The 23,150-nt window shown below is 45.5% G+C and overlaps 1 protein-coding gene across 2 annotated transcripts in view; it reads left to right on the top strand.

Annotated features, from left to right (window-relative positions):
• The window catches only part of Grin2b (glutamate ionotropic receptor NMDA type subunit 2B), a 555,949-nt gene that overhangs the window by 10,360 nt on the left and 522,439 nt on the right, over window positions 1-23,150 (top strand). Inside the window, exon 4 of one of the 2 annotated variants that reach the window (XR_015685261.1) lies at window positions 4,004-4,263. The gene's annotated coding sequence lies outside the window, so the exon portion shown is untranslated. Of the gene's footprint in view, window positions 1-4,003; window positions 4,264-17,559; window positions 17,660-23,150 lie in introns of those variants that run through there. The other variant, XM_087655881.1, reaches the window with a different exon arrangement.

Raw genomic sequence — 23,150 nt, 5'->3', positions numbered from 1 at the left:
GCATTTAAGTTTTGTTATCTCCCCCATTCCTCCATGATTCACGTGCAAGTGTGCATTGAATGATGGGCGAAGAGGCTCACTGATGGCTTCCTGCAAGCCCCGCCCCTTTCCAGTGGCCCTCACAGTTTGGCAGGGAATACTGAGAGAGAGGGATTTTTAGGAATCTCCATTTGGCATTTTTCTCATTATTGGATGCTAAGATGCTGACCAGAGATCAAACTGCCACAATCCCAGGTTGTTTACATCTAGAACGTCTCTGGCTTGCCTGTCAAAAACCTGAAGAACAACAGACATGGTTCTTTTCCTTTTAAAAGCAGGTAATACAAAATGGAAGGGTTCATTCTTTCTTTACTTCATGGGGAACTGGCAGTGTATGTAAAGTGTTTGCCTCACAGGCAGGAGGTTCCAGGACCACATAAAAGTCACATCTGTAACTCCAGAGGACAGACCTGCAACTCACCGGGAAGCCATTTGGCTAGGTCAGCAAGTTCTAGGTTCAATGAGAGCCCTGCCTCAAAAAGTAAGCTGGACAATGATTGAGGAAGAAATGTGACCATGACTTCAGGCCTCAATATGTGGGTGTATGTGAGTGTGCACACATGCACACACACATATACACCCACACATACACACACATGCACATAAACATATATACACAACCACACACATGCACTTGCAGGTATATGTACACACACACACACACACACACACACACACACACACACACACTACACCCCCCCACATACACAGGAAAGCCAGACTTGGTAGTGTATGCTCGTGATCCCTTAGTACTTGGGACTCTGAGTCAGGCAAGAAGATTGCCTTAGCCTGAGTCTGAGGCCAGCCAGGCTACATGGTAAGACTCTGTTCCAAGACAGACAGACAGACAGACAGACAGACAACTAAAAGAACAAACCAATAAGCCCTTCCAGAGAGGGTTGGGATGCAGTAATTTGGAGGTCCCACTGGGGTTATTTAATGAGAGCCAATGATAGGTGGTTCTGGAATTATTCACCTCACCTTCCTAACACTTAATACCGCCCCTCTTCTATTAAAAATAAAAAGCAAGCAAGGGAGTTATTAGCCACCTAGCCCTGGAAGCACTCACTAGGTAGTCTGGGGACAGAGCCCTCTAATCTGTGAGCCCCATGTGTTAGCTGTAAAAATGGGTGATTTCCAGACAAGACTGCCAGCAAGAAGGAGAAAGCATGAGCAGGGTTGGAACTAGAGTGTAAAGTGTGCACGCTTACCAAGCAAATCAGGGGTGCTGCTGTTACAACTCCCCCAGGCTTTGTCCAGAACCTCATACCAAGGCTAGCCCCGTGGTTAGAGGAAATAGGAGAGGCTGAGGGGTGCTAGACTTGGATGGAGGCACTACTAGTAGTGAGATCTCTGACTGTTGTTTTATCCACATGCACAGAACAGAAGACACAGCCTAGGGCCATCTCCTTGAGTTGACAGAGGCTGTAGTAACACAAAAATTCATGAAGCCTTTTGGAAGACTGCAGGGTGGGCAGGGTGGGTGTATTACTCTCTCAGAGAACATGTGCCCACCCTTCCCAAGCGCCTCTGTTCCTTCCCTCTCAGCACTGACTTGCAGGCATCTTGGACCCTGCGGAGAGTCCTCTATTGACAAACTGTATACCATTGTGAAGACCAAAGGAGTAGTTTGGTAGGTCAGTGACTAAAATCATTCTAAGAATCCATGGACAGGGCTGAGAGATGGCTCAGTTTGTAAAGGAGACTGGCGCCAAGTCTGATGACATGAGTTCATGGCGAAAGAGAGAAGTGACTTCCACAAGTTGTCTTGACTTCCCGTGTATGCATGCGTGCAACTATCCATACACAGGCATGTGCTCCCAAAGTAAACTGAAAATGTAATAATAGTAAAAAGGAATCCATGGACAAGCATGAGGCTGGTGTCGACATTTCAACCAGAAAACAAGCCCAGGGGTCTGCTTGTGGAGTGACCCCGACCATGACAGAGACAAGGAGGAGAGGGAAAGAAAAAAAATAACATCTATTTTCATGATTGGGTGTATGGAACACCAAACACCCAAAAATATAGTACAGGCTTGTTTATGACGATTGCATTTCATAAATTTATTTTTTATTGATTTGGAATATGCCTGAGGACAGAGATATACGCCCACAAATGCAGGTGCTTGTGAAGGGCGAAGGCACTGCCTCCCGCTGACACTGGAGCTGGAGGTGGTTGTGATCTTCCCCAACATGGGTGCTGGGAACCAAACTTGGGGTCCTCTGCTTGGAGCGGTGTGTGTTCTTAACCACTGGGCCACCCTTCTAGCCACAGGAGCTGTATTTTAATTCTCTTCGTCCTAGCACATTGCCTGGTGTGGTTTGAGTAGGAACGGAGCATTAGGCTCACATTCGGATGCTTGGTCATCAGGGGGTGGCTCTACCGGACAGGGATTGGGAGATGTGTTGGGTGGAGTATGTCACTAGAGGTGGCTTTGGGAGTTTAAGTGCTCGAGCCGGGCCCAGTGCTTCTCTCTTCCTGCTGCTGCAGATCCGCATACAGAGCTGGGAAGCTACTCCTCCAGCACCCTGTTTGCCTGTGTGCCTCCGCGCTTCCCTCCATGAGAATAATGGACGGAACTGTAAGCCAGGCCCAGTGAAATGCTCTCTTTGATAAGAGTTGCTGTGGTCATGGTGCCTTTTCACAGCACTGACGAGAACACACGGTATACTAAATATACCAGTGAGTGTTTCTGAATGCATGTGTTAGCGTATTTGAGAGTGAAAGAAAGCATTCAGGGTTGGGGATTTAGCTCAGTGGTAGAGCGCTTGCCTAGCAAGCGCAAGGTCCTGGGTTCGGTCCCCAGCTCCAAGAAAAAAAAAAAAAAAAAAAAAAGAAAAAGAAAAAAAAAAAAGAAAGAAAGAAAGCAGGTCTGGGCACAGGTTGTTGAAAGAACAGAGGCTGCCACTGGTCATAGCCCATCTTTTCTTGGACTATTTAAACACTGAAATTTATATGCTATGAACACAGAGGATGAGGTTAAATCTACAACTCTCTCTCTCTCTCTCTCTCTCTCTCTCTCTGTATCTCTCTGTATCTCTCTGTATCTCTCTCTCTCTCTCTCTCTCTCTCTCTGTGTGTGTGTGTGTGTGTGTGTGTGTGTGTGTGTGTGTGTATTTGCCTAAGTACGTCCATGTATGCCATGAACATGAAGCACCAATGGTATCAGAAGAGGGAAAATTCCCTAAAACAGGAGGATGCCCACAACAGATTCTGGGTCTTGTGCAGGAGCAGTGAATGCCCTTAGAACGTGAGGCCTCTTCTCAGCTTCTGGATGCGTTTTCCCTAAGTTTACAACAAGTAAAACCCTAGGTGTGTTTTAGTCAGTGCAAAGAAATTTCTTTTTAGCTTTTGGACTTGTAAAGCAGGATGCAGAGATGGCCTCCATTTTTACATTTGTGTAATTTTGCCCCCCTTATCCACTTCATAAGAAAAAAACTGATTCCTTTTTTATTGCTAACTTGTGGAAAATTCAACTTTTTTGGTTTCTGAAAACGGAGGTAGAAATTCTTCTCTAATTAGAACCAGGAGTTTTGCTCTGACAGAGGTAAATAACCAGTGTCTCGTGTTGGGGCAGCTCACAACCACCTCTCACTCCAGTGTCAGCGGAATCCAACGCCTTTGCCTTCATAGGCACCTGCACCAGTGTGGGCAGATCTACATCCACAGGCATATTTGAAATCAGTAAAACAAATCTTTGAAGTAATAATTGATGCATAATAAATGACAGGTAAATAATTTCCCATCCGTGAGCAAGCTGCTTACTAAGTGATGTGTAGATATGTAGGCTTCTCTAAGATTTAAATCCCCTCACAGACCTTGTCCACATTCCTTCAGAGCACACATCACCACCCATCAGTGAGACCTGTCATTTTCTCCTTGATTCATTCATTCTTTGCAAAAATTGTTGGGGCATTGTAAGTTTCTGTAGTTCTAACTCGTTGGATGTTTCCCTCTTTCCAGTTAGAAAATAGATCTGTCCTCAGATTCCTCAGAACGTGGGGAAGTCGAGACAGCAAAGAAAGTGTTGATCTCCCACTGCAAGCAAGGTGCCCCCAGGAGCTGCCCAGCAGTGCTCACCTGTCTGTGGACACGTATAAGAGAACATGACTTTTTTTTTTTACCTGCTGTCATCTTTTCTCTCTTGCTGGAATCTGAATTGTGATAATTATGTAAGATTCCAGCTCTTTTAAGTCTCATATAAAATTAGAATATTAGAGTCATTTGTAGAGGAATATAGTTCTTTCTTTCCGTCGTGGGAGATGGGGGTTATATAATGGCCATGGCTGCTCTGATAGGCAGCGGAGAACAGACCAGGCACACAGTACCCAGTTTCTTGAGATGCACCACAGACAGCATCCTTTGGGCTTTTGCTTCTTCCCACTGCTGCAGTCAAACTGATCCTAACAGCATGGCTGATGACCGTGTGATAAGAACATAGAGTGGCAGGGAGGAGACTAGCTTTATCAATTAAATATCTATTGACAGGACTCATTTATAGCTGACATACGCATTGGGCAGTGGATGAAAAACAAAATAAAACAAAAGCAAACAAAGCAGAGAAAACCCTGAACACAAGACACCAGCTTTTCTGACTTTATGGTGAAACATGATTCCCTTTCAGGGTAGTGACGTCCTTTTGGTCCCTACACAGCAGAAAAGCAGTCTTTGAGATGAACCTTGGACTTCCACATAGCTAAAGGAGGGGACAAGGGCCGGGTTGACTTATATTATTAAATTAAATATTAGCTTATTATCCCTAGCAACTGAACTCAAAACAACACGAGGTAAATTACATAGGAAAGCAGGTTCATTGGGAGGATATCAGGATATGCCCTGGGCTCTAAAGGGTTGAACTTGCTTTTCGGGGCCCACAGGGAAGCACAGCTCTGGGGACATCAGCACTGCTAGTGTGTCACCACAAAACAGAGTGACTTAAAGCAATGACTAAGTCTTGCTCACCACAATCTGTCAGTGTTTGGGGATGTTCAGGAGGATGCTTCTGCTGGAACTGTCCGGGTCACTCACGTGGTTCAGGAACTAGTGACTGAGATGAGACAGTGGTCTAACTAAGGAGGCCTCACTCACTCACCTAGCACTTGGTGCTGTCTGTTGGGCTGTCTGTTGGGCCGTTGTCCTTCTTTATCCTCAACCATTGGTGCCCAGGCTTACTCACAGGGCGTCGGAGTGTTTCAAGAGACATTCTGCGTCCAGAGCACTCTATGGTCACATCTCTAACTTCTATCAGTATTAGTATTACCCCCCTCTCTCTCTCTCTCACACACACACACACACACACACACACACACACACACACACACACACACACACACTTATCTCTAACTATCTTCACCTCTCTTTCTACTTCTATCTGTCCCTGTCTCTCTTTCCCTACCTCTGTTATCTCTACTTCCATTTATATCCTTATGAAGATAGCTATCCCTTTCTCTAGATCTCTACCCTTAGCTCTATTTCTGTTCCTATTCCTAAGTCTGCCTCTCTGTCTTCTTTCTGTCTGTCTGTCTGTCTATCTATCTATCTATCTAATCATCATCTATATCTATCTACTATCTATCATTTAACTATATCTATCTACTATCATCTATCTATCTAATCATCATCTATATCTGTCTATCTACTATCTATCATTTAACTATATCTATCTACTATCATCTATCTATCTATCTATCTATCTATCTATCTAATCATCATCCTTATCTGTCTATCTACTATCTATCATTTAACTATATCTGTCTACTATCATCTATCTATCTATCTATCTATCTATCTATCTATCTATCTATCTATCATCTATCACCTATCTTTTATCATCTATCTATCTTGTCTATCTACCACACTTTATCTATCGCTAAAGACAGTGACAACACTGTGAGCACCGAGGAATGAGAGGGATTGTAGCTGTCTTTGTAAATAAATGTAAGTAAATGTGCCTGAGACCTACTTGTATTTAAAAGAAAAAAAAATCAGTATAACCAGCCTACAAAGTGGAGGGCAGGCACCGTAAAATCCCTGTGGGAAGAGCCAAGAGACAGCCCTTGCCTTCCCATAGTCAAGGGGAGAGTCGTATATCAGGTACCTGAGAAAGCGGGACAGAGTCAGGGATTCAAAGATAGAGCTAGTTCCATGACTAACTTTCTCTATAAATTTTACTGACCACAATCTCTAAGCCTCAGGTTCCTTGTAAGTCACGTGAGAAAGTGTCAGTCATATGACTATCATGGTAGGGAGCTCCTTGGCCTATAAAAGTGCAAATGAGGACACTAAAAGTATCTCAGATCAAGGAGCCTTGTCCTCCCCCAGTCCTCAGTGATGCAGTTTAAAACAAGGAAAAATCTCAGGCTTATGTAGCTACAAAAGACATCCGTCTGCAAACATTTTCTTCCATGTAAATGCTGTGTGATGACTTGCCTGTGAATATAGTACAATCCATGGTTTTCCTAAGGGTACAGAAACGTGTGGAATTAAAACAGCCAAGAGGGGAGTAATTGGAGGTAGCCATTTGGGGGAGGAAGGAAAAGGAAAGGATGTGGGAATAAAAATAAACTTGGAGCATAACCCAGAGCATGTTCCTTAGGCGGCATATGGATAATTAGAGAGAGTCCTTTTGTGGACAGTGTTCAGATGAAATTATTTGAAATGGCAGTGTGTGTGTATGTGCATGTATGTGTGTATATATGCATGTGTGTATATGTGTATGTGCATGTATGTGTTTGTGTATGTGTGTGTTTATGTGTGTATGTGTGTGTTTGTGTATATGTATGTGTGTATATGTGTATGCATGTATATGTGTGTGCATGTCTGTGTTTGTGTGTGTGTGTATTTGTGTGTGTGTATGTGTTTGTTGTGCATGTATGTGTTTGTGTACGTGTGTGTTTGTATGTATATATGTATATATGTCTGTGCATTTGTATGTGTATGTGTATATATGTATAGGTGTGTATATGTGTATTGTGTGTGTGTGTGTGTGTGTGTGCGCGCCAAAACACACGGCTGGGTCTGAAGAACTGAAGCAGTTCCCCAATGCAACAAGTAAATTTGTTAGGGATGAATCACAAGAAGTAGAAAACCACTAGATGCTGGTGTTTCCACAGCCAAGGTGGCGCTGACAGGAAGTGTGAGGACTGGGGACAGCCTGTAAGGTCATCTCAGTGAAGAGATGAGGTAGGAGTGTGTGCCTGGAGTCTCTGTCCGGCCATTCAGCATAGCCATGGGACATGTCATTACACTCTTCCCCTGCCCTGACCGCAGACAACTTTGCCACATTCTTATGGTCACTGTCCCACTCACACACATACTGGGTGCCAACTTGTATTTTTTCATGTGTGTGTATGTAGTATGGGCATTTGTTATGTGTTTATGTGTGTATATACATGGGTAAGTGCCTGCATACGTGTACATGTGTATGTGTGTGCATGCACACAGAGAGGCTACAGTAGAGCTCTTGTATCTTTTTCTACCGTCCTACCTTACTTTTGTGGACAGGGCCTCTCATTGAATCTGAATAATCAATTCAGTAGGACTGGCTGACTGACCCATTCTCTGTTCTCTGCTCTCTCAGCACGGGGCCGCAGCCTGTGCCACCACACGTAACTTTTTTTTTTAAATTTTTATTGATTCTTTGTGAGTTTCACATCATGCAACCCAGTCCCACTCATCTCCCCAATCTCCTGACGTCTGTCCTCTGCCATTGCAACCTCCCCTCTACAAACAAATAAAAAGTAAAACAAACAATAAAACATCCTGCTGTGGAAGCTGCGGTGTGTTACAGTGGGGCTCACAGTGTATCCCTCTGTCCACACATCTTCACTCGCAAATGTTCATTTTGATGGGTCATTCGAGGTCTTGGCTTCTACAACATCATGAATGTTGAATCCTCACCAGGTCTCCTCTTGGCTGTCCTGTTGTTGCCTTGTGTCAGGCAGGGTTTGCAGCTTTGGATCAGCAAGACCTGCTTTTTACATGTGTTCTGGGCTTCCAAACTCCGATCTTCCTACTTGTATGGTGAGCACTGTACCGAAACTGGGGAGGCTGTTTCTCCCTAGGGCAATCATCAACATCGAAAGAGTTCTCATGGAAACAGCAGTGCTTCAGTCTCCCTGTGCTCAAGAGAAGGAGCTGGCAAACTTGGGCCTGTGAGGTAAATCCAGCCTGATGGCTCTTGCAAATAATAATAATAATAATAATAATAATAATAATAATAATAATAATAATAATAATAATAATAATACCTATAGTTACTTTGATTCTATAAGGCACAGGTTGCAAGGAGAATATTTAACACCAGGTCTTCTGCAGAGAATGTTTGCCAAACTCCACTCTCTAGGAGTGCTCAGAGAGTTCCCAGCAAGATGGAGACCTGGGTGCCTACAGCTGTAACCAGCGGTACAATACAAACCGTTCTAGAGGTCTCTGGACCCTTCTCTCTCTCTCTCCCTTCTAACTCTCTTTTTCTTAGAACCACTTTGCGGATAAACTGCTTGCACATAGAGGGGCCATGTTTACCTTGGGGGAAACGAAGACTGGAATAGAATGCAGTCCCCCTGGCCTCCCTTTTTCCTGTTCCACGGAGCGGGATCTTGCCTGTTGCTCTGTGACTCACCATGCTCGCTTTGCATGAAGCTGAGGCTTTTGACTGAGACACATGTTACACGAAGTGACATTTCTCCTTTAACGTTTCCCTGAGATGTTCTTCTCTCTGGCATTCATTTGTGAAATAGCTGATCATGACTAGTCACATTGATCTTTAACAACTGTGAAGGACTGTGAACCACTTTTGAAATCCCCATGTTTATGAGTAGTTACAAGCCCACTCTGCATGAACTCGGACTCCGCAAGGCTTTGAGCATGGCTAACCAAATGCACACTGGGCTGTGGAGATAGGTCAACCAGATGGTAAAGCACTCGCCATGAAAGTGGTGAAACTGAGCATGATTTCTAGCACCCATGTTAGACAAAAAAAGTCAGACAAGGTGGTACATGTTTATAATGGCAGTGCTGGGGAGGTAGAGGAAGGATGATTTCTGGGGGATGGCTGGCCAGGCAGCAAATCCTATTTGGTGAGTTCTAGGTCAACGATAGACCCTGTCTCAAAACGAACAACCAAACAGTGGACAGCAAGCACATAAGAGGTGACACCAGAGGTTGGCATCTGGCCTCCACATGTACATGCATAAGGCCCATCAGACATTACACACAGACCCAGACACACAGACACACAGACACACACACACTGTAGACTGTGCAGTGGATGATTCATTAGAAGAGGCTTCAGCACCATAGTGAGGGGGATACAGAGCATCAGCAGGGAGAGCGTAGGACAAGAGGAAACCTCATGGTGAGGTTTAGCTTTCAGCTCTGAGGAAACTGTTCCCCCATCTCCACAGTGTCCAGAACAGGTGCTGTGTGGAAAAGCGACTGGAAGTAACATTTGAGTGAAGGGGAGGGTCTGTTAGAGTCTCACCTCTGTCTTCTCACTTTAAGTTAACACTTCAAATGTATTTGTTCGTTACTTATTTTAATTTATGTATTAAGACATGATCTCACTATGCTGCTGCCCTCGCTGGCCTCGAACAAACAGAGATCTCCTTCCTGAGTGCTGGGATGAAAGGCATGACCGTGGAGCCTGGCTCCTGCCTATATTTTCAACCCTTCTTGCATCAGCCATGATTTATGTAATTGTCAACACCTTATCCATGTCTTCAGACAATTCATCCCATTTGGAGCTATTCTGTCTGCGTTCTTCCACTCAGGATGGTTGGTCTTCACTGTCAACTTGACTTACTTGGAAGCACCTAGGAGATTTGGTGAGATGTTCCTCCTAGGGAGTCTACAGGATCAAGGGAAGGAGGAGGATGCCATCTGAATGTGGGTGGCACCACCTTCTGAGCTGATGACAGAATAAAAGGAGAGTCAGGAGGCAGTGAGCCAAGCACCCATCTCTCTTCCCTCTTTCTGCTTCCTGTTCTGAAATGAAATGAACAGATATCTGCCACTTTCTCTGACTGCCATGATGTTCTTCCCAAGAGCATGAAGCCAAACAGTCATCAAAGGAACCCACTGAAACCATGAACGGATAACCCTCTCCTCCTTCCTTAACTTCTTTGAGGCAGTTGTTTGTCATAGTAGCAAAGAAAGTAAGAAAGTAACACATTCCCTCTTGCATTCTCCCTCGCCTTCACCTCTATTCTAAAGTGTTACTGGTTTCCCGAAATTGTTCTTTTTTACATTTATTTATTTATTTATTTATTTGTGTGTGTGTGTGTGTGTGTGTGTGTGTGTGTGTGTGTGTGTGTACATGCCACAGTGGTATATAGGCAGAGACCAGCTTGTAAGAGTCGTCTCTGTTTCCAAAATGGGGGATGGGGGTTCTGGGAGTGGAGCAGGCTTGGTGGCATACAACCTTACCTTCTGAGACACTTCCCTCCAGGTGTCATTCTTGGAATGTCTCTCTCTCTCTCTCTCTCTCTCTCTCTCTCTCTCTCTCTCTCTCCCTCTCTCCTCTCCTCCCCTCCTCTCCTCCTCCTCCTCCTCCTCCTCCTCTCTCTCTCTCTGTTGTATACCTTTCTTAAGCAACTTTACCAAGTGTACTGACTCAATGACCACATCCATGTACCCAATGTACCAGAAAAAATAAATACCTTTAGTCTAAATCTCCTACTTTCAGATTTATTTAGCCTGCTTAATATCTAGATCAGAAACTTAGCACTTCCTACATCGAGCTCATCATCGGTTATGCCTGCCAAGTCTCTGCTCCTTCACTTGCTCTGTGTGCCGTCCTCCCATCTCTGGTACAGTTGCCTGGACCAGCAGCCACAGGGACTTCTGTGCACATTCTATCTCCCTCATCTGAGTGGCTGTGCATCTCAAATATCTTTCCATCACTCTTATTTCCACATCTTAACTACGAGCTTCATTATCTCTCCACTGGATTATTAAATCAATCCATCTCCTGGTGTCCTAGCTCCTCATCGTTTCAGCGCTCTCTCTCCTCTCTCCTCTCTCCTCTCTCCTCTCTCCTCTCTTCTCTCTCTCTCCCATCCATCCCCTCTCTCTTACAAAGCTACAGAGCCCAGTTCTAAAATGCCCTCAGTCAGAGTGTAGATTAGGGAAAACAGAAGCCAGAAAAATATTTTAGGCAGTTACGGACCTAATGTTATCAAATGCTGCTTACGAGACTTCAGAAAGTGTCCATCTGTTTGTGAATATGTGTGCACTTGCCATGGCCCGTGGAAGACTGAAGGTCAGAAAAAGTTGAAGCTTTCCAGTGGCGCTAGACCTTGACAGTGGCTTTCTGAGAACACAGGAAGCAGTAGCTGTGGCCCAGGTTAAGACTTTGGGAAAAAAGATCACTGAATACCCACAGCTTCGGGGGGTGTCAATGTGGGTGCTTCATACACAGCCACATGAGAACAGCCTAACATGCATCCAAACTCACACGGCTGCTGGCCTCTGCGTGAAGAGTAACCATGGCCGTCGACTTCTTTCTTCTTCTTCCTTTCTGAACTGGCGAATGCCGGCCTGTAATGCAACAAATTAGAGAGCTGAAAACCCAGTCCCAGGTTCCCAACCACTGCAGCCCAGTGGAGAACATGGAGGGCAAGCACAGCTCTGAGGACTACAGTAGTATGACATTCAGGAAATAAATCCAGCTGGGGATGGAGAGATGGTTCGGGGATTGAGAGCACTGACTATTCTTTTTTTTTTTTTTTTTTTTTTTTTATTAACTTGAGTATTTCTTATATACATTTCGAGTGTTATTCCCTTTCCCGGCTTCCGGGCAAACATCCCCCTCCCTCCTCCCCTTTCTTATCGGTGTTCCCCTCCCCATCCTCCCCCCCATTGCCGCCTTCCCCCCAACAATCTAGTTCACTGGGGGTTCAGTCTTAGCAGGACCCAGGGCTTCCCCTTCCACTGGTGCTCTTACTAGGATATTCATTGCTACCTATGAGGTCAGAGTCCAGGGTCAGTCCATGTATAGTCTTTAGGTAGTGGCTTAGTCCCTGGAAGCTCTGGTTGCTTGGCATTGTTGTACATTTGGGGTCTCGAGCCCCTTCAAGCTCTTCCAGTTCTTTCTCTGATTCCTTCAACGGGGGTACTATTCTCAGTTCAGTGGTTTGCTGCTGGCATTCGCCTCTGTGTTTGCTGTATTCTGGCTGTGTCTCTCAGGAGAGATCTACATCCGGCTCCTGTCGGCCTGCACTTCTTTGCTTCATCCATCTTGTCTAATTGGATGGCTGTATATGTATGGGCCACATGTGGGGCAGGCGCTGAATGGGTGTTCCTTCTGTGTCTGTTTTAATCTTTGCCTCTCTCTTCCCTGCCAAGGGTATTCTTGTTCCCCTTTTAAAGAAGGAGTGAAGCATTCACATTTTGATCATCCGTCTTGAGTTTCATTTGTTCTAGGCATCTAGGGTAATTCAAGCATTTGGGCTAATAGCCACTTATCAATGAGTGCATACCATGTGTGTTTTTCTGTGATTGGGTTACCTCACTCAGGATGATATTTTCCAGTTCCAACCATTTGCCTATGAATTTCATAAAGTCATTGTTTTTGATAGCTGAGTAATATTCCATTGTGTAGATGTACCACATTTTCTGTATCTATTCCTCTGTTGAAGGGCATCTGGGTTCTTTCCAGCTTTGGCTATTATAAATAAGGCTGCGATGAACATAGTGGAGCACGTGTCTTTTTTATATGTTGGGGCATCTTTTGGGTATATACCCAAGAGAGGTATAGCTGGATCCTCAGGCAGTTCAATGTCCAATTTTCTGAGGAACCCCAGACTGATTTCCAGAATGGTTGTCCAGTCTGCAATCCCACCAACAATGGAGGAGTGTTCCTCTTTCTCTACATCCTCACCAGCATCTGCTGTCACCTGAGTTTTTGATCTTAGCCATTCTCACTGGTGTGAGGTGAAATCTCAGGGTTGTTTTGATTTGCATTTCCCTTATGACTAAAGATGTTGAACATTTCTTTCAGAGGACCCAGGTTCAATTCCCAGCACCCGTACCAGGTGCCTTACAACCACCTATAAATGCAGCTCAGCTCCAGAGAATCAAGTGCCTGATTCTGGCCTCTGCAGGCATCTGAATGAATGACCCACCATCACACAAATGAACATAAAGTCTTAAAAAATAATCCATAGTTCTTGGAATAGACAAGCCATGTCCTTCCTGCGTTCCCAGTCACTGGGCCATTCTCCTCTTTTCATACATGCTTGTCTTATTTTGGTGGGTCGCATGAACTTTGAAGCTAGTTTTCATTCTGTGGTTTTGGATGACCTTATGATCCCCTTGCCTGAGACTCCCAAGTGCTGGGCTTTCAGATGTATGCGCGGGCCTTGTTGAGTGACTCGCAGCTACTTGTTGCTGTGATCAAACATGGTTAGTGAGCACTGTAAGTGGGAGGGGCTTATTTTGATTTCAAGATGATGCAGTCAGAACATTATAGTGGGGAATCATAACTAAGGATTGGGAAAGGCTAGTCACATTGGTTCTACAGTCAGGAAGGAGAAAGTTAACAAGAATTAAGTTGTAAAACTTAAAGGCTTGCCCTGTCTGACCCATTTCCTCCATCAGGACACCACCTTCTAAAGATTCTACATCTTCCAAAAAGGGCATCATCCTGTGGAGACTTAGCATTCAAACGGATGCTCATGAGGGACATTCCATGTTCAACTACAATATGAGCAGTGGCACCACATTCTGTATCTTTGCATGGACTTTTATCCATGTATGTAAGTCCACTCAATTCCACCAGTGCCCTTTTGAAAAATGTACAGTGTGTGTGTGTGTGTGTGTGTGTGTGTGTGTGTGTGTAGAGACCAGAGGACAAGCTCAGGTATCTTTTCTCAGGTGCCATCCACTTTGTTTGTTTGAGACAGGGTCTCTCATTGGCTTGAAACTCACTGGATGCGCTTGGTTGGTTGGCGACTGAGTCCCAGGGATACACACCAGTCTCTGTGTCTTGAGAATTGGAATTAGCATTTCTTGCTAGCATGGCAGGATTTTTACAGGGGTTCTGGAAATCAAACTCAGCTCCTTGGGCTCTCAAGGTAAGCCCTTACCAAATGAGCAGTCTCCCCAGCCTTCCATCTATACTTTAGATCTTCTCTGTGTGGGACTCCCCATCACTTCAGTAATCCTCACTCTCTTGAGAAATCATTGAGCGTTTCCTTCACCTCTTTAGCAGATACACTACCCATCCACATATCTGCCTCTCTCCTACCCTGTGATCTCCTTAAACGTTTTCCTCTTCGCTTTTAGCCCCCTCATGCCCCACCTAGTGTTTGGCTCAATTCCTGTGGAACACATCGGTGCCTGAACGCTTCTGTGGGGCACCGTGCCTTGAGGTCATGACATTGGTGAGATCGCTTATAAGCGATACAAGGAAGCAGCTGCTTAGTAATAGAGATACACTTTCCAAACTCCACCCAGTGGGAAATAGTGTCACCGAGGCTCCAGCTGTCTTCCTATTCACAGCCCTGACTCCTTGTCAGATCTAAAAGACGACTCTGCAGCTGTCTGTTTTCCTATAGCCCCAAAATCTTTTCAAATAGATTATGCATTTGAAAGTCGTGTTGGACCCTGGCTGGATACTACTCAGTGCCAAAAAGCAGATACTCCTCTAGAAGGCTTGCTTTGTTGGATGGTAAAGTGCAGGGAGAAGGAAATGTAAATGGGGTTGAGGATGGGAGAAGGGTAAGCTGGCCATCTTTTTGCAAGGAGAATGAGGAGGAGTGAATTGGTTTCCTAGGAGATAAGGCTCCTCTTTATTTAAAGTTTTCCCACAGACAGGCTTCTGCATTGGTATCTTCTTCTTAGTCACAAAGAGTGCACCACAGAAGAGGCAGCTCAGAATTGCTTTAAGCCAGGGCCTTTGGTCTCAGGTCGGTGCATCCTCTGCTATAGTCTAAAGAAGGCAACTACAGTGCCCAACGCCACAGGGGTTTTAATTATTTGGTCTCTTATGCATTAGGAGAAGAACCCCGGTAGGAGGTAAACTCAGTTCTTCTTCATACTTAGCCCATCCCCCCCTCTGTGCCACGCCCTACCAGCTTTTTCGATCCTCTCACACAGCACCCAGTAAATTCTCTAGTGCAGGACTTTATCATTGGTGGCATCTTCCCAAGGAATCTCTGGAGATAGGAACAAGAAGTAGTACACATTTAAACGAGATTGTGACTCAGTTTCCCTGTATGTAGGAGGCCATACAGAGCTAGGGTCTGTTGTTGTGGCTTTTACTTGTCTTACTCAGTTGGAAGCCAACGGACGCAGGTCAGCACCTCAGCCCTGGTGCCAGCTCTTTCCTCAACTCTAACGATGATAACCTCTCCTGAGTCCACAGGCTACGGGGTGTGGCAGTCAGTGTTTTCTGCTCGGCTTTTCAGGGACTGCTCAGTCAGGACACAGTCCCTGAGAACCATCATCCTCCATGCCCTGTTAGGTGTCTGATAGCAGCCTCCTCCCTCCACACTTGTTCTGTGAATACCTGAGATTCAACCAAAGCCTGATTCTAACTCAAGCTGGGTCAGGTATTCCACCACTGAGTGTAGAGCAAGGGATGGTGGCTTCTATCTGAGCCGGATCTGTGAATGAAAAAGATAGCAGAAGCTGCGTAGTAACCCTGCTGTGGGCTGGGGTTATAGAGGGAGGATGGGGCACAGAAACCCCTCGGAGTGCTGTATTCAGGCTCCCTGGTGGCTTGCCTGGTCAGCACAGGTGAAAGCTGCATCCCGTTATTTATAAGCAAGTGAAGTGAGTGAAGGCATGCATGAAGGAGAGGGGAGTCTCTTAGTGACTCCTGTGTGCCAGGATTTAAGCGAAGGAAGGAGGGGCTTAGGAGATTTCCAGAAAAGGAGGACATGATTAAGGAGCTGGAATTCAGAGAAGCAGCATGTGCTGTGATGGCTAACACTCTGTAAGGGTGTGTGTGTGTGTGTGTGTGTGTGTGTGTGTGTGTGTGTGTGTGTGTGTGCATCTGTGCATGTGTGAGTGTGGGCGTGTGAATGAGTGTGTGTGAGTGTGGTGCATGTGTGAGTGTACGTGTGAATGTGTGTGTATGCATGTGTGTGTGCATGTGCTAGTGTCTGTGTGTGCATGCACTATGTGTGGATGTGTACTTGCGTGTGCGGTTTTGCATGAACGCCTTTGTGCAAGTGTGTGCATGTTTGCGTTTGCATGCATACATGTATGTGTGTGTATAGATATTTAGTTCAGCTTATACAAAGCCCTGGGTGAATGTGGTCACTAGTCTTCCATTTCCGGGTTACTGTAAACTGTGACGATGCAAAGGCTCCTTGCAGAGGAAAGGATTTGCTTGGTAAAAGCTTTGTGAGCATCTCCCTAACTAGGGCTCTGACATAATCAAGCAGAACCCCAGCTTAGAAGCATAATCCAGCAGTATCCAGCTCAAGAGCATAACTTGAGAAGGATGAGATCTAGAGCCCCAGATGGAGAAACTCAACTGAGGAACCCCACTGTTCAGGTAGCCTCTAAGTCCTGACCTCCTCACCCTGAAATCCTGTCAGCCCAGGTTAAATGGGCCAAATACATATCATAGCATGTGCCCCGTGAATTACAATTTCCCAGGGGGACCTGGTGGTGCAGGTACCTAATCCCATCCTAGCTATGCAGAAGCTGAGGCAGGAGGATTGGAGTTTAAGAACCATTTGGGCTCCAGAGCAAAATTCGTGTCCAGCTTGTGCAGTGTAGTGAGACTTGGTCTCAAAATAAAACGGAATCGTTAGAAAGGAGAGGATGTTTAGCTCAGTGCCTGAGTGCATGCCAAGCATGCGTGAGGCCCGAGGTTCAATCTCAGGACTATAAAATAAACAAATTAATAAATAAGTCAAATAAAACTTACTGTTTCCTCTAAATATAGCAGGACTTGCATACCCCACCCCCCTTTCCTCCCATGCCTAGGAAAATGATGAGGTTTCTTTTCCCTGGAGCTTCAAGCCTTCCCTTTCTGTCGTCTCCATGGCTGATTTTCAGGGATCCTTTTGCCCATGATTTTCCTCTTCCAATGGATCATGTTAACTGATCCTGCTCTCCATGTCAACGCGGTCTCGGGGAGAGAACCCCAAGAAGTACATTGCCAGTGACTGTTCTGGTCAGCTCAGCATTAGTGTCTGAGGCCACAGCTTCTGCCAGGCGCCCCCCAGGAGGAGGATTCCAATTCTGCCCAAGTGCATGTCCTCTTGTTCCCTAGCAACCTCTTGTTTTTATTTTCATCCCATTCCCCTCCTCCCTGCGACGTTCATCACTACAAATACCTTGACCAAGTCCTTGGCAGATCTCCGCGTGCCTGCCCTCATCAACTTCCAGCTTTCTCTCCCTCCTGACCTGGTTGGATGGCTGTCTAGCCAAAGTCGGAGTCTTTGCCACGGGATTTGCCCGGGAAGAGAGCAATGACGTTTGCCACATGTCAAGGGCAGCATTAGCACTGCGATTCTAGGGCTGTCTTCTAAGGGATGTTCATGCTCTCTGTGTTTCAGATAATGCACGGGACCAGACAAAGAAGGGCAGTCAAAGCAGGTTTTTGTTCACAGTTGGAGTGACGGCAAACGGAATAGACTGGACCCCAACAAGCACGTGGTAGAAGATCCCTGAGTTCTTTGGGGGTACTTACAAGTTTAGGTGGAGAGAGAGACTCATCTCTAGGGACTAGGATAGGGTGGATCTTTACCATGATTGACAGGTTGTTATAAACTTTGGCTATTCTGCTTATGCATGGGTCGTACATCCTATATTTTTAAACATGGAAATCCCATCATGTATACATATGAGGTGGTAGAAAGGGGGAGGGGTTCCCCCTGTTCAGAGAGATTCACCCAATAAGTGGTTTAATTTGATTGGAAAAACTCACCTTGTTTATCTCTCCTACTTATTAGAACATGCCTGGTCCCAGGAGAGCTATGTGACAGACTATCTGGAAGGGACTGACACATTCTTCAAAGGGGAGTCCTTATCCTGCCTACCTAGTGAAACAGGCCAGCAGCATGGCCAGGAGTGTCAAACATCCCCGCCTTGGGCCATGCTGGGTGGGAAAGAACAATCGGACAGGACAACAAGCAGCAACAGCTTGAGAGCGGGACTCTAGCCTTCCGGTGGTACCGGGGGTGGGCAGCGTCTGAATATTTACAAAGAACCCAGGAAGCTGAGGATACAGATGCAATCGATAACAGCAGAGAACAAACAGTGTAAAAATTATGCTAATTTTAGGAATGTATGAGAATGACTTACCCTTTATAACTAATTATTGCATAAGCCATAGTTATTATGCACATCATTAATTGGTGTCAGATTAGGCTCATTCTAAGTCTCATCGGCTCACAGTGCAGCATCCCACAGGTGAACAGTCTTTTCATCTAGCTCGAGTAGAGCGCCTGCTCACAGCTTCCAACCATTGGCAAAGGAACTCATAGAGACTTGGGTTAAGACAGAGCCCTTAATCTGCCCTTGTCAAGAGCACGTGGACATGGTAACATTACTAAATTAACAATGAGTTTGTGTTTGGAAAATGACAGTTATATTTAAATAGCACCTATCTGTTTATCATCTATCTATCTATCTATCTATCTATCTATCTATCTATCTATCTATCTATCTATCATGGTGTATGAATGTGTGTGGGTGTATGTGCCACAATGCATGAATGGAGGTCAGAGGTCAGAGGTCAGAGAGGCCCCAGTCAGTAGGATGTGGCTCTCCCTTTATCACATGCCCTAGAACTGAAGCCATTAAGTTCAGCAGCAAGTGCCCTTTCCTGCTGAGCTATCCTGCTGGCCCCAGTTACATTTAATATGTAGTTTTTCTCAATTTTGTCTGAGAGACCAAGCATGACCACTCCTTTAGACTTGTCCATTAGCAGTCACCTATGACTATTTAAAATCTAAGTAACTCATTGAATTAATTTCTCGGGGACACCAGGAACATTTCAAGGGCTCAGTAGCTGGATGTGGCTAGTGGCTCCTTCCCATAGAGTACAGACAGGGTTGCTATGGTTCAACATTACCCTGGTGTTAATGCCATCAGCATCAGTAGAAAGGCTACTTCCCACCATGAACGTTCATCTTCCCTAAGGCTGCTGACATGCTGTAGGCACTCTTGCCGGTCAGTACTGTGAGCTACGCTGGAACACCCAACCCTGCTCTGTCTACAGTGGGCGGCTGAGGCCTCTGGGATGTAGGTTAGGTAATAAGATGTTTGTTGAGGCAGAATGCGTGGTCTGATGTTATTCTAGGCTGGCCTCAAACTCACTACGTAGCTGGAGATGGCCTTGAACTTCTGATCTTCCTTCTTCCACCTCCTGAATGCGCGACCACAGCGGGTTGATATTTTGCTGGGGATTGGATCCCCATGAGCATGCCAGGCAAGAGCTCTCCAAGGGAACCACACCCTTTTAACTTAGCACGTATCCATCTGGAGACGTTGTATCCTAAAGGTTGGGCGAATCTATCTATCTATCTATCTATCTATCTATCTATCTATCTATCTATCATCTATCTATCTATCATCTATCTATCATATCTATCTATCTATCTATCATCTATCTATCTATCATCTATCTATCTATCATCTATCTATCTATCTATCTATCTATCTATCTATCTATCTATCTATCATCTATCTATCTATCTATCTATCTATCTATCATCTATCTATCTATCTATCTATCATCTATCTATCTATCTATCTATCTATCATCTATCTATCTATCATCTATCTATCTATCTATCATCTATCTATCTATCTATCTATCATCTATCTATCTATCTATCTATCATCTATCTATCATATCTATCTATCTATCTATCTATCTATCTATCTATCTATCTATCTATCATCTATCTATCTATCTATCATCTATCTATCATCTATCTATCTATCTATCATCTATCTATCATCTATCTATCTATCATATCTATCTATCTATCTATCTATCTATCTATCTATCTATCTATCTATCTATCATCTCTCTGGTGCAGGGAATTGAACCTACAGCCGATGCATATTGAGTAGCGCTCTTCTGCCCCAGTGCATCCCAGCCCGCAGGGCATCCCAGCCCGCAGGGCATCCCAGCCCGCAGGGCATCCCAGCCCGCAGGGCATCCCAGCCCGCAGGGCATGTTTACGGTTCCCATTGTTGCACAGTGCATCCTCGCCCAGGTCTGGCTAGCGGTGAGAACTGGAACTGGCTATGGTGGGATGACTTCATCAGTGGGCTCTAGGGCTTTCTACATAGAGGCACAGACCGTGGATCCCGAAGGACTCATCGGCGGGGGAGATGAGGCTGAGTGTGGCAGTTTTGAAAGGAATTGACACACGTGAACAAATTGCCATGGCCTGCCAAGGAGGGTAAGGAGTGGGGGAGCCACTGGAGGCAGAGTGGGTCTCATCCCACTCAGGGCCACGGGATGCCATTGGCACTTTCACTGTTGCCTTGTTTGTTGGACACCGAAAAGTCACATCCAAACCTTTTCAGTTGTTTGGCCATACAGTAGCTTCGTGGGTGTTGTTCAGCGTCAATGGCAGAATGAGACGCTCATCTCTAAGGCCCGTTCCTTCTGCTTTTGACAGAAAGGTGTGTACAAATGAGTACAGCTGCCCATAGAGGCCATGAGAAGTGTGGGACCCCTTGCAGGTGGGTATAGGTGGCTGTGCTGCCCCACATGCATGCTGGGAACTAAACTTAGGTCTCCTGCATGGAAGAGTAGCCAGTACCCTTTAAGCCCTGAACCAGGCATAGAGCTTGACCATTCATATATGACTTCAGTCCATTCTTCTATCTGACCTTCACAGCTGTGTCAAGTGTGTAAGAAAACTATTATCTTTCTCTTCCTGGTGAGAAAGCCTGGGCACGGAGAGTTGAAGATATTTTCTCAGAGTGAGAGAGCTTGCACGTAGTTGGATGGCTCAAGTTCTGGGCTTCCAAGTCTAGATGCTGTCACATGGCATCACATGGTCTCTTGGGATTTTCCAGCAGTAGATTGATGGTGTGGAACTCACGGGTGCTCTTGACACTTGGGGTTCCCCAGGGACCCACTCATTTGATAGGTTTTTTGGAGTTGTTGCATGACGTGCGGTTTTATTTTTTTTCCTTTTGCCTGGCATTTATGTTCTGGTTCTCACAGGCAGCCTGCCTGGCCTTCTGAGGTGGTGGCTGTCACACTGGAGCTCCACAGAGGGTGGCAGAGGCTGCCACGGGGGAGGGAGCGCTGTGGGAGACACCATGTGTTTAAGCGCTGAGCTGTTTCAGAGCCGATTGGCTTTCAACTATTTTTATATATTGATGTTCCTCAAAAAATTTTTTTCACTTAGAAAAAAAGGTTCTTTTGCTAACTATTACAAAAAGATCCACTGTTCTAAAGGATTTTTAGGGCAGCCTGCTTCCTGTGGCAAGAAAGTGGAGCAAGCTGAACTCTGCCAGGCATCATCCAAGAACAGTATTCAAGCCTTTCTTCCCAGTTAGAAACAAGGCCTTGAAGTTCAGAGTCTCCTACACCCTCTGAAGCTACCCTGAGGCCAGGATGGGGGCAAGGCAGCAGCCCCTGTGCCGGCATCTGAGGGCCTGTGGCTGTTTGATTGTGTCCTCTTGTCTTCTTCTAGCATATTGTTCTCCTTCTCCTCTGGGAAGGATTTCTTCATGTTGTCTGGGTCAAGGTATCTTCTAGGTCCTTCTTCACAGTTGTCTTGGTCCTAAGAGTTTGATGGCTTTCCCTGGAAGCTCTCTGCAGATTGCTTCAACCCAGTGCCCACCCTTCCTGGCCTCTCCCTTACCTAGTTGCGAAGCATTTCAGGAGGGTCAACGAAGTCCTTGACTTGAGCCTTACGAATCTCTGATTTTGCCTCTCTGATTTTGCCTCTGAATATAAATAACACCAGATTTTATCAAAGCTCCCCAGATTTGCATATTATAATCCTGACATTTGCTGTGTTCTTAAGTACTGTGTACTTCATCTTAAAGCTTGTCACTTTTCATCGATGGCATTGATAAGCAAGATGCTGATGTCCACACGGAAAGGGACAATGAAGTGTGTCTTGTGGGGTGTAGAAGATAAGGTTAACTTGTGACCATGAAACTCAAAACAAACCACACACATAATGGGTGAGATCAGTCATTCTAAAATATATATACATCTTAAAGGGCAAGGCATGTGACTGGAGATAGTGCTAGAAGGCACCAAGGTACCACAATTGCTTTACCGTCTTTAACATATTGGAAGATGGGTCTCTGGTTCATTCAAGCTCAGAGCTCTTCATAGTACAGACCTGAAGCTCTCTACCCACTCACCAGTAGTTCCACTTTCCTCCTTCCCTGGATCCCCAAACCACACCCACCCTTCTGCTCTTCATCTGTGTCCCTTTGACAACTCTACATACCTCACAGAAATGACACAGACTTAGCCTTTTATTTCATTTCACTTATTCTAATGTCCTCAGGAGTCACTAATGCTGTAGTGTATGCTGTAGTGTATTCTATAGTGTATGCTGTGTGCTGTGTGCTGTGTGCTGTGTGCTGTGTGCTGTGTGCTGTGTGCTGTGTGCTGTGTGCTGGAGTGTATGCTGTGTGCTGTAGTGTATGCTGTGTGCTGTGTGCTGGAGTGTATGCTGTGTGCTGTAGTGTATGCTGTGTGCTGTAGTGTGTGTTGTTTCCTGTGTGCTGTAGTGTATGCTGTGTGCTGTGTGTTGTGGTGTGTGCTGTGTGCTATGGTGTATGCTGTGTGCTGTAGTGTATGCTGTGTGCTGTAGTGTGTGTTGTGTCCTGTGTGCTGTAGTGTATGTTGTGTGCTGTGTGTTGTGGTGTGTGCTGTGTGCTATGGTGTATGCTGTGTGCTGTAGTGTATGCTGTGTGCTGTGGTGTATGCTGTGTGCTGTGTGCTGTATGCTGTGTGATGTAGTGTATGCTGTGTGCTGTAATGTATTCTATAGTGTATGTTGCGTGCTGTGGTGTATGCTGTGTGCTGTGGTGTGTGCTGTGTGCTGTGGTATATGCTGTGTGCTGTGGTGTATGCTGTGTGCTGTGGTGTGTGCTGTGGTATATGCTGTGTGCTGTGGTGTATGCTGTGTGCTGTGGTATATGCTGT

The sequence above is a fragment of the Rattus norvegicus genome, chromosome 4 (assembly GCF_021556685.1).
Source record: "Rattus norvegicus strain SHRSP/BbbUtx chromosome 4, alternate assembly SHRSP_T2T, whole genome shotgun sequence".
NCBI lineage: Eukaryota > Metazoa > Chordata > Mammalia > Rodentia > Muridae > Rattus > Rattus norvegicus.
The sequence above is the reverse complement of the archived record's forward strand: the minus strand, read 5'-3'. Positions and strand labels throughout refer to the sequence as shown.